Source organism: Rhyacophila brunnea, unplaced genomic scaffold (assembly GCF_057557595.1).
Source record: "Rhyacophila brunnea isolate RB1 unplaced genomic scaffold, BYU_Rbru_1.0 scaffold_15, whole genome shotgun sequence".
NCBI lineage: Eukaryota > Metazoa > Arthropoda > Insecta > Trichoptera > Rhyacophilidae > Rhyacophila > Rhyacophila brunnea.
In genome coordinates, this window is record NW_028232806.1 from 37,806,492 (window position 1) to 37,817,813 (window position 11,322).

Here is an 11,322-nt window from a genome sequence, read left to right on the forward strand (position 1 = left end):
GGAAAACAAAAATAATTCAAAACATTACCTTTTAAAATAGAAATTCAAAAAACACAGACTGTATCGATGCGTATGCACATGCTTTTGAGAGACAAAATTCTCTCATGTTCAAAAATTGGGCTCACTTTTAGTCGATGTTGACTTAATTGTGTTAAATACCTCGATCAGTCTTTGAACGTTTTGTATTTTCTGTCCACTTTTTTCATACAGAAAAATCGTTTTTTTTTCAATTAATATTTGATAATAAAGAAATCCCGAATCCCGAGAAAAGATTCTCAAGATCCGGGATTTCCCGAAATGTTAAAAATTTTACTTCTCGAAATTCGGGAAAATTTCTCGAGAATTCCCGTCGGGAAATTTCCGAAACCCAACTCTAATAGCACAAATCGATTGAACATTTTACAGTTTGGCCACAGCATGAGGTCACTTTTGAAATTCAATTTAAATATCTTTTTTTTTAACATATTGTGGACATTAAAAATTATAAGTATAAGACGTTCACAACATGACATGAAACATTATTGCAAAGAAGAAAAGTAATACCTATAAGGAGAACATAATTTAAAAAGCAGTGAAAAAACAATTATACTCGTACATCTATAGAAGTTCAAAGAAGTACACCAAATTTGCTAAGGAGACCCTATTTTAAGAATTTATAAAACAGCGTTCACCTAAACTCACTCTCACGCAATTGAAATATATCAACGCCCGAAGCAATTTGGTTGAACATAGTTATCACCCTCCCAAATCGTATTGCCAGTGGCAGGTTGGTTCTGCACCTTGGGAGAATAAACAACTGATGATCTCTATTTCTAAGATAGTTATCAGAGACACACAAGTCAACACTGCCCAGAATGACAGATTTCTCAATAATGCCTCGTACAAGTTGAAAAAATACGTAGCTGAATAAAGATCTCTTCTAGATTGCAGACTGCAGTATGTAAGCATATCTAAGAGAAAGTCAGTTGGATAAAGACACGGATAGTACCCATACAATCTCAAGTAAATGAGTCGAAGAATTCTTTTACTTTGAAATTACCCAATTGTGGTCCAGTCTACTTAAGAACATAATTCAGTGAAACGGCAAATAATTTTCAACTATAGGTGCGACGAAATTTCGGAATCGCTGGCAATCAGAGAGCGAAAATCGAGCTGTGAACACGTCAATTTGTTTTGTGATGGCGACGGGGAATTAATTCTCAAATCGTGTAAAGATGACTAAAAAACGTTACCCATTTACTTGAAAAAGAAAACATGTTAATGAATATATTATTATTATTATTACTTATAGAACAATAAACATAACATTAAATGGACGTATGTTGAATTTTTATGACAAATTATCTTTTGTTCTGCACGCGTCGTTTGCATAATCTTCGCGTCGCGTGGTCATGATTGTTTTAGACCGTGCCCCAGCTGAAGTATAGCCTTAAGTTCTGCGAAAAATCTTATCATGCATACCTCTAATACCGTCAATAGACAATTTCTTCAGATAATAGAAAATATAATCCATAATAATCGATGATCAATTTATTTCACATTATAATTTGAATTTTAAAAATTTTCGTATTTCTTCGGGGAGAATATTTCAAGGGTAATTTACTCTGAATATTTTACATGAGAAACAAAACTCGAAACTTCTAACAAAGTGCCGCTGTCAAAATTCAAAATTTTAATACTTAATTTATTTGGCGGAAGATTGATCTTTTGATAGTTGCTCGGTCACAATGTTTGATAGTAGTTGTTTCAGAAGAGAGCTTAATAAAGTTCCGAAAAAGTTTTCGTTCGAGAGCTTTCATATTCCCGGCCGAAGCTTTTGCTGAAAACGGCCGGTTCCGGGGCAAAGTAATTTCTAATTTCACGGAACAAATTTGACGGATGAAAGGATCTCAAATAAAGTGAATCAATGATGGAAAAGTGAAAGTTGACGACAGGGTAGGACCGAGCGTTTATAATAATAATTGGCCTAGTTAAGGGCAATATTACCTATTAAGCCTTTTGACACAGTTTCTATGTTTAAGGGTGTCTTTTCGTAAAACATAGCATTATTTCATAAATGAAGCTATTAGTAGGGAATCTAACAAAGTATAAATCTATCTACACGACTTATTAATATTTTGGGCGTAAAGACAACTTCAAATAGTTAAAATTCTAATTAAAGAATAATCTTCGTTACAAATATCATAAAGTGCCAGATTAATGGTGTTAACTATGTTTAAGAATATACAGGTTAAAAACACCTGAAATAAATATCTGCTAGAAAACAATAAGACTAGAAATAAGACCAAGCTAGTGGTTGTCGATCGGGCTAACCTTCTATGAACAGCAAGTACACTCCAAAACTTAGAAACAGTGGACGATTTTGTATATCTGGGATCGAACATCAGTGGAAAGGGTGGATGTGAAGCGTAAATAAGAAGGCGCACACAGATTGCAAAAAATGCGATGACACGTCTTATCACTATGTGGAAGGATCGGGGAATTTTCATTGCCACAAAAATGATACTTTATTATTAGTGTTCTCTATATTTTCATACGTAGTCGAGTCATGAAGGTTTGGGAACGGAAGGCAATTGATGCCTTTGAGATATAATGTTGCCGCCAAATGCTTCGTATTTCTTGGACGGAGCACAAGACGAACCAGTCAATCATCCAGAGACTGCAGATAAAGGAACGGCTCTCAACAATATTATATTTCTGAGACGAATTCTGCAGTTTTTTGGAAATATTTTCCGGCGCGGACCGGACAAGCTGGAGAGACTGGTAGTTTTGAATGGCCTCCAGGGAAGGCGAAGCAGAGAAAGAGCGTCTGCGCGTTAGAATGACTAAAGCCTCAATCACATTGAGCTTATTTACGAGCTGTGTGTTGGCGAATTTATAATCTGCCTGTAAAGTCGCCCAGTGTAATCATCGAACAAGCTAACATGTTCGATGATTACACTGGGCGACTTTACAGGCAGATTATAAATTCGCCAACAAACAGCTCGTAAAGAAACTCAATGTAATTGAGGCTTAAGTGAAAGAGCTGACTGAGGGCACCATTCATTCTGCCCTGCGAGAAGCGAAAGATCGAGAAGGATGGAAAGTCTTGGTCGCTCAAAGGATGACAAAATTTAAAAGTGGTCACGATTTTCAGCCATGAGTGTACAACCAAGAAGAGAGAAAACATAATAACATAAAACATGAAAACATAAAACAGAATAAGAACTCAGATCCACTGGATAGCGCCAATGTGCTTTGGCAACCAAATGAGCTGTGAGTGTATTCTACGACAAAATTAACTACTAATAGTACCTACATCTACTAAATCTCAACAGATTAAATTGCGTTAATTGTTTTCAATCCACCTATGTGGCTTATTATAGGTATCAATAACATTTTAGTTATAGAGCACTTGTACTCCATAATTGTTTATTTAAAATATTTTTATACAAATGACTAATACATACTTTATTAATAGGTACATACGAATTATTTTTGTACATATACAATAAAAAATATTTTTTCTTTGATTTCAGGTATGTCCTTAACTGAAGAAATATTTGAAAGCCATAAAGTTTTCTAGAATGACTGCAGCTATATGTGAGTTTATAATATTAATATTAATACTATCGACCGAAGGTACTCAATGGAATTTGAAATTAAATTCTAATGGATTTAAGTCTTGTACTATTCAATTTTAGTCGTTTTTTGCGGCCCAGGTATCGCCTCTCGATCCTAAGGCGCTGTGTATACTCACGAAAAGGCAAACACACACTGACCAAGAACACTAATAACTATTAATATAAATATATTAAATCAATAGAATATAGTAGATAAAAAATTCACCAGAAAAAAACCTACCTATTAAGCCAAGGATCAAATAAAAAAAATATATAACAAACAAATCATGAATAGCTGAACTGTTTGTAAAAAACCTCTTACCTTATCAATTATTAATACACTAGATAAGCGTGTAATAAATCGTCAAATCATTAGTAATTATAAGCAATAAAATTACTACACTCATGGGGTGTAAAATCGCTCATTCTGGGAACAATGGAAATTAATGTGAGTTTGATTTAAAATTAGACACTAGATTAAATTGTTGTATTTTACCTTTTGCCATTTCAACGATATCAACGAAAATACAATAAAAATATGCATCTTGACCGCCTTCAGCAAATATCTCCACTTATTTTGTATGTACGAAAAACTTCCTACACCGCCTTAGTCTCAAAGAATGTGTGTATCTTTATATATATAGTAGGTACATCTACCAACTTCTATTATTTAATTATATTTTATTATATTATTCTATTTAAGAGGCAGTTTGTGTCTTTCATGTTTGAAACATGTCGTGCACAACGCGTACTTATAAATTTTTAACAGGATAACTTTCCTAAAATAATGATGTTACATTGAGATGTTACATTGAGATCTTACAATTTGCAGTGTCTCTTTTCTCAGTCAGTCCCTCATGTCTAAGAATTGTAACCTTTCTAAAAACCACTCTTTTTGATTAACCAAGTATCATTTTACGATAATATTTATACTTATCTCAGAGGATAGCAAAGATTTTCCCCAGTAAGCTACATAATTTGGACATGTTCTCCCTCTGCTTTGTTTTACCTGAAAGCTACGTAAAACTACCAGCTTCTCTAGTTTAACTGGTTCACGATGAATAGATAATATCGTTGAAAAACAGCAAATTTCATCTTAAATGTATTGACGCCAGCTGTTCCTTTATTTTAATGGCTGATTATTGTGTTATACAGTATCTACTCTGCCCAAGAAATTCAAAGCATTCGGTGTTAGCACCATAATTTAATGACATCCAATTGCATTGCGATCTCATTGTTTCATAATGTACTTTTTTTTCTTATTGTGCCATCCCCTAACGGAGGTGGGCCACCATCAAGGCGATCTTATCTTTGTCATCTGCTACCCGGAACAGTTCAGTGGACTCGTACCAATCACGGAGGTTCTTAAGCCACGAAATGCGGCGCCGTCCTCTACTACGCTTCCCGTTGATCTTTTCTTGAATGACAAGTTGTGGAATGCTGTATTTTAGTCCTCTCATAATGTAGCCGAGGTACTGTAGTTTCCTGGTTTTGATACTACGTAGAACTTCTCGATCCTTCTCCATTCGATTGAGAACTTCAACATTTGTCACCCGGTCAGTCCAAGGAATTTTGTAGATGCGTCTATACAGCCACATCTCGAAAGCTTCAAGTCTCCATGACATCTCTTGGTTTAGCGTCCATACTTCCATATCATAGAAAAGAATTGACAGCATATAACAACGTACCATACGCAGTCTCAGACCTACGTTAAGATCTCGATTGCTAAGGAGGCGTCTCATTTTGAGAAAGGCGCTCCTTGCGATCTCAATTCTAGTTTTTATTTCGTAAGACTGGTCCCATTTCTCATTGACCCATGTACCTAAATATTTATAATGGGTCACATGTTCGATTGGTTCGCTGTTAATGACAAAATTTGTGTTGGTGTCTGGTGTCGCTCCGATCATAATGTACGACTATACAATAATACGAATATGAAAAAATAATTGAGATTCTTTGATCCTTAGATATAGTAGTAATATGGAATCATGTTCAACTTGAGATTTTTGATAAAACTACATGTTTTTTTTTTAACCAAACTTTATGGATAGCTAAATTACTGTCAATCGTTTTATTTAATGGGTTTATGGAATCGAAATATATTATATATACATATAATATTATTATAAAATTCAATTAAATACGATCACGATGGCCGAGCGGTAACGTGTCGACTTATATTGTCGTGGATTCCGGGTCTGTCAAAATTACATGTTGTTTTTCAATGTGTTTGGACCTAGGACTTAATAAATTGAGCAAGTGGTTAGCATTCATTTCTTGGAAAACAAAAATCTGTTAATACAACTCTACTTTGTAAGTGTCCATGTATGATCCTGTAAAGGCCAATAACGAAAGGTGGAGGTAGGCTGTTAAGATCCGCCATAAATAGTTAACGTTAAACTTTGTTGGTCTTATGTATTTGTTTTTATTGAACCAATACTGCAATGTACAGTTGGTGTTTATTAGTTTTTAAAAACCAATTAAACCCTGCTTAAACCAAATTATAATAGTTATGGTATATTTTGGGCGATAGGTACGACAAAAGTTTAGCAAACTTTTTCTTTCATACTTAAGAATACATATTACACATATTGTTGGTTATTTGTTTTTAATTCATTAAGCCCTGCCTGTTTAGTTTAGGTTTATAGATGAAAATATTATTCTATCTATAAAATATCCAAAGTTATATATGATTTAATTGCATAATTTTAGATATTTTACACAGACAGACGAGTATTTTTTGACTATTCTATATTATGGCTTGGATTTCACAGGGCTTAATTGATTTTTAAAAACTAACCAACATCATCTGTAAATAAAATTGTAGTCATGGTTCAATAAAAACGAATACGTATGACTAACAAAGTTAAATGTGCACTATTTACGGCGGATCTTAACAGCCTACCTCCACCCTTCGCTACTATGGTATTGTATATTATTATTATTTACTAGTGGAAAATGTCTGTTTGAAGTATATATTGACATAATTTTGTGTTTTATTTTGATTAATACAGCATTTTAATTTTAAAAACTAACCACAACCATCTGTAAATTATAGTCTTATTTCAATGAAAGCAAATACGCGTGATTGACAAAGTCTAGTGTGTAATAATATTTATGGCAGATCTTAAAAGCCTAACTCTACCCTTCGCCACTGGTAAAGGCAATTTAATTTGTGTAATTCCGAGATCCGGGACTGAAAAAAATATTAATCCCATAACCTGAAGATAGATTTGATATTTTGTCTAGGATTGCAAGTTTTAATTCAATTTATTTATGTTTCATGTGACTGATTACCAGTAAGTGAATGTTTTGGCAAGTCAAAATCTCAATTCACCGCTGCTCAAAAACTACGGGACCAAAAATAAATTCTGTGTTCTCCGGATACAATCAAACTTATAAATACAATTTAACTTATTAATTGGGTTTGGACTTGCTCCCCCACAGACTTTACTTGTAAGATCTCGCTAATTATCCGTCATTACACCCGCTACGTCCTGGAGGCCTCATTTACTTATTTTGTTTGTTTTAACTTTGAAGGATAATTTCATTAATGTTGTATGTTTTAACATTAATTGTTCATGCGTAAAGAGATCGAACAATGCCAGCAGTAATTTTTACATAACTGCTAAACCCTTAATATTTTTGAAACAATTGGTAGAACGTTAACCTATTTTACAACGTTTTTATTAGGTCGTATTCTTATTTGTCCGGTGGTTTTTTATCCGGTATAAATCTTGCAATCGATTTTTAACTAACTTCCCGACTAGCTAGACATTTGAAACGTTCATGTTCATGTTATCAGAACACGTTGCCAATGTATTTTTTTTAAATACTTTTAGCCATCTTTAAGTAGAATTGAATTCATTTTCAGTTAATTCTGTTTTGTATGAAAAGTTATTTCTGAAGAAATCCGTAATCCAACCACCATTATTTGGTTACCAGGGGTCTGGGGTCCTAGCAACTAAATTATTAATATATACACGTGCGTTACTATGGAAATCAATATGAAATGTCAAAATGACATTTCAGTAATATTTCTATCAAGTACAAATTTTTTTGATCGTTTAAGCTAGTCAAGTGAAGTTTACATGATTCAACACAAAATTTAAAAACGTTGTAGGTATATAAAAAGTTCTTTTTATCTTGTAATTATTTATATTTAATATATCATTACTTAGGGCAGTGACTCATTTCGTAGGAATGGTTTCTGAGATGATATCACTACAAACTGTCAAACAAAATTGACATGTTTGTTAAGCCGTTAGCTATTATTTGTCCGAATAATTGCCAATTTGTAATATTTACCAGCAGATAAGTATTAAAATGAATTATAATGTGATGAAAATTTTTACACCTGTTTTGGTTCGACATACGAATCAGCGTTTTCGCAAATGAAAATTATAAAATCGAAGTACAGAACATTCTTGAAGGAACATTATTATCTGCAATGCTCCACGAACAACGCGTAATTTTTTCATCTCGGTGCTATACTGTGCGGTCATGGTACTGTTCGGTTATCAGGAATACAGCGGAAAACACATTTTTAAAATAGCCGATAAACTGGGTTATTTGTTGGGTTAACCTAACCAAACCTAATCTAAACCAACCTAACCTAACCCAAACTAACGAATAATCCCGTATATCGAGTATTTTCAAAATGTGTTTTCCGCTGTATTCCTGATAACCGAACAGTACCGTGAAATAATGTAATACGTACATTTACATGTAACCATCTGTAATATGCGATGATACGAGAAGAATAACGTCTAATTTTTATTCAAATTCCATTCACATTATGTAGATAATATTTTTTTCTGAATGCTTTAAATTTATTTCTTATGTTTAACATATTTTTCGTTCAGTATCTGGAGCATGAAAATGTAGTTAATTGAAAAAAAGCATAAGAAAACGAGTCCCCATTTTCGGTTGATGTATTTCACCGAACAAAAGAATCGCATAATACAAACCTACTGAGAAACATATTATCATTTCAGCCTGGTTTTTCTGTGGCCTTTTCAAAAAAAAGAGAAAAAAGAAGTATGACGTCCTGCAGTAATATTTGTATAATGAACGGAACAATGGGCGTCGGAAAAATTGTATGGCACTGGGAAAATGTGTTACCACTTTTGGATTAGGGGCTGGAAAATCATTGGGGTGTTTTAATCTTGGTGTCCATTGTCTGCACCCCTTAAATAGCCAAGATTACACAGCGATGTAATAATGAATGGGAATAATATTTTTATTGAAAGTCATTTCGAATATATTTACATTACAACGTGTAATTTATTCAGTACGAAAATATTTTTATTCAAAAGAAAAACCTTACAATATAATGTTATCAAACATACATAAAGATTTTTTTACCTTCATCATCAGCTGGGGACGATCCACTCTTCTTGATTCTTTGTTCTTTGCTGCTACGCACATCCACCAAACTTTATAAGTTCGTCTTTCCAATAGGTTTAAGGGCGTCTTTGTAGTCATCGGTTACATGTAAGTTGTACGTATGCAGTTCATCGTGGGACACTTATTCGTACGCTGCAGTACGTGAAACATGAGTTCGTATAACATTTTATCAAATGACGAGTTCTTCGTTGAACATTTCACCATGGAATACATTTGTACGTATCTTACAAAATGCTGGGATAGTTTGCAAATAGTACTGTTTCAACTAGATTAACCCTAACCTAACCTAACCTAGTAAAGACATCTCATAAAATTTTCCACATACCTACAAATATACATCACGGTGAAATGTTCAACGAAGAACTCGTCATTTGAATAAATGTTACACGAACTCATGTTTCACGTACTGCGGCGCACGAATAAGTGTCCTGCGGTGAACTGTTTATGTACAAATTTCCGGATGCGGTAGTCATCAGGGATTGCAATACCGAATGAAAATCGGTATATCAGTAGTTATTATTGCATATCGGTTTTAATACCGGTATTCGTCAAAACATATTGTAGAACAAAAAAGTACCTATTAATAAACGTAACTATTACAATCTGTTTAATAGGTACACTTTATAGCAACCCATCTACTTTAATTATTATGTTGACCTTTATAAATATGTATAGATCATAATAGAACTGCTAATTTTTACAAATACTAAAAGTCCGGGTACAGAAAAATCTGTCTCTAATTATTCAACATTTTTTGGATGTAGGTACTATCAACGTTGGATCAATAGTTATAGAATAATTGGAAATATTTGCCACGAATGTTTTCTTTTTCAAAATACGTTAATAAAATGTAAATTTATAAGTATATTTGAGGGATTTCGTTTATATATTATTTAACTTCTGTTGATTTTAGTCAATGTATTTGCATTTTGGCAGCATAAATCCTATACATTAAATTTAATATACAATATAGTATCTAGTAATTAATGAAAAAATAACATTAAATTCATATTCGAAAAACATAAACGTGTATGCTTTCATAACACCGAACGTATCGGTATATTGGATTTTTGAAACCGGTATATCGGTATCGATAAATATTTGAATACCGGTTTTGAAATACCGGTATTGCAATCCCTACCCCTTGTTTACCACTGTATATCAGAATTTGTCCAGTTTGTCCACTCGTCAAGCAATATCTTTAAAAACCGTAAAAAATGTTACGCTACTCGTAATATTTGGATTTCTCTTTCGCATACGTGAGTACTGGAAGTATACATTGGCCTAACACCACAAATATGATACAAAGGGGGGCCGCTTTTGAAGATACTAATCAGACTCCCGAATTCGCTTCATGTTGCATCACAGTATCTTCTTACACCCTGTCACGTCCCAACATTGGGGCATAGGGCAGGCACAAGTTGGCACCATTCCCTCGGTCCATCGCCAACTTCTGCGCCTCGCGCCATGTCAGGCCTGCAGCACGTAGGTCGCTCTTGTAGCACCGCTGTAGGGTGAGGGAGGGCCGGCCATGGCGACGGAACCCCTGGGGCTGTGCCACAAGGGTACGAAGTGCCGCACTCCTTGGCGGCATCCGGAATACGTGTCCCAGCCACGTAAAACATCTCTTCGTGATAACTTCAATCACCGAAGGCTGTTGTGTCTGTTGTGTCACAGTATAATATTATGTTATTCAGATTATTTAATATAATGTTCCTTGGTTGTACAAGACTGTCTCATAAAATATAATTATTATTATTGTTATACTTAATTTAAAAACTCTATTTTCTATTTTATGATAATTCTTTAATTCTTTAAAGATCTAAATGTAATATTTTTGTTAGAATTTCACTATAGCAAGAGGTTGCCTTATGGTATTTTAGTACAAAAACATTTGCTACTATTCTGGCCCGTTTTTAATATAGTAGATTTGCTACGAAGAGACAATATTTTTTTGTATCTATTGGAATTGAATCATGACGGCTAATTTATAGCCGAAATATTTGGGTTCAGTAGTATGGATGATATACGCGTTTGACATATTTGTGATTGTTTATATAAATATCAACATTAAATCGCAAACTTGTCAAACGTATGAATTCTTTCGTAAGTTATAATTTCATACACGATTTCGGCAACCTCATACAATAATATAATAATAATTGTTATTTAATTGGCATTTACGTTGTAGAATATTATAGTCAATTATAGTCAACTGTTCCGACAATCCGACACACGTTCTGACAGTGCTACTTTACGCTAGTGTATCATAGCGCAAAGGCTTAGAGCAGCCGTATACTGAGCTTCGAGA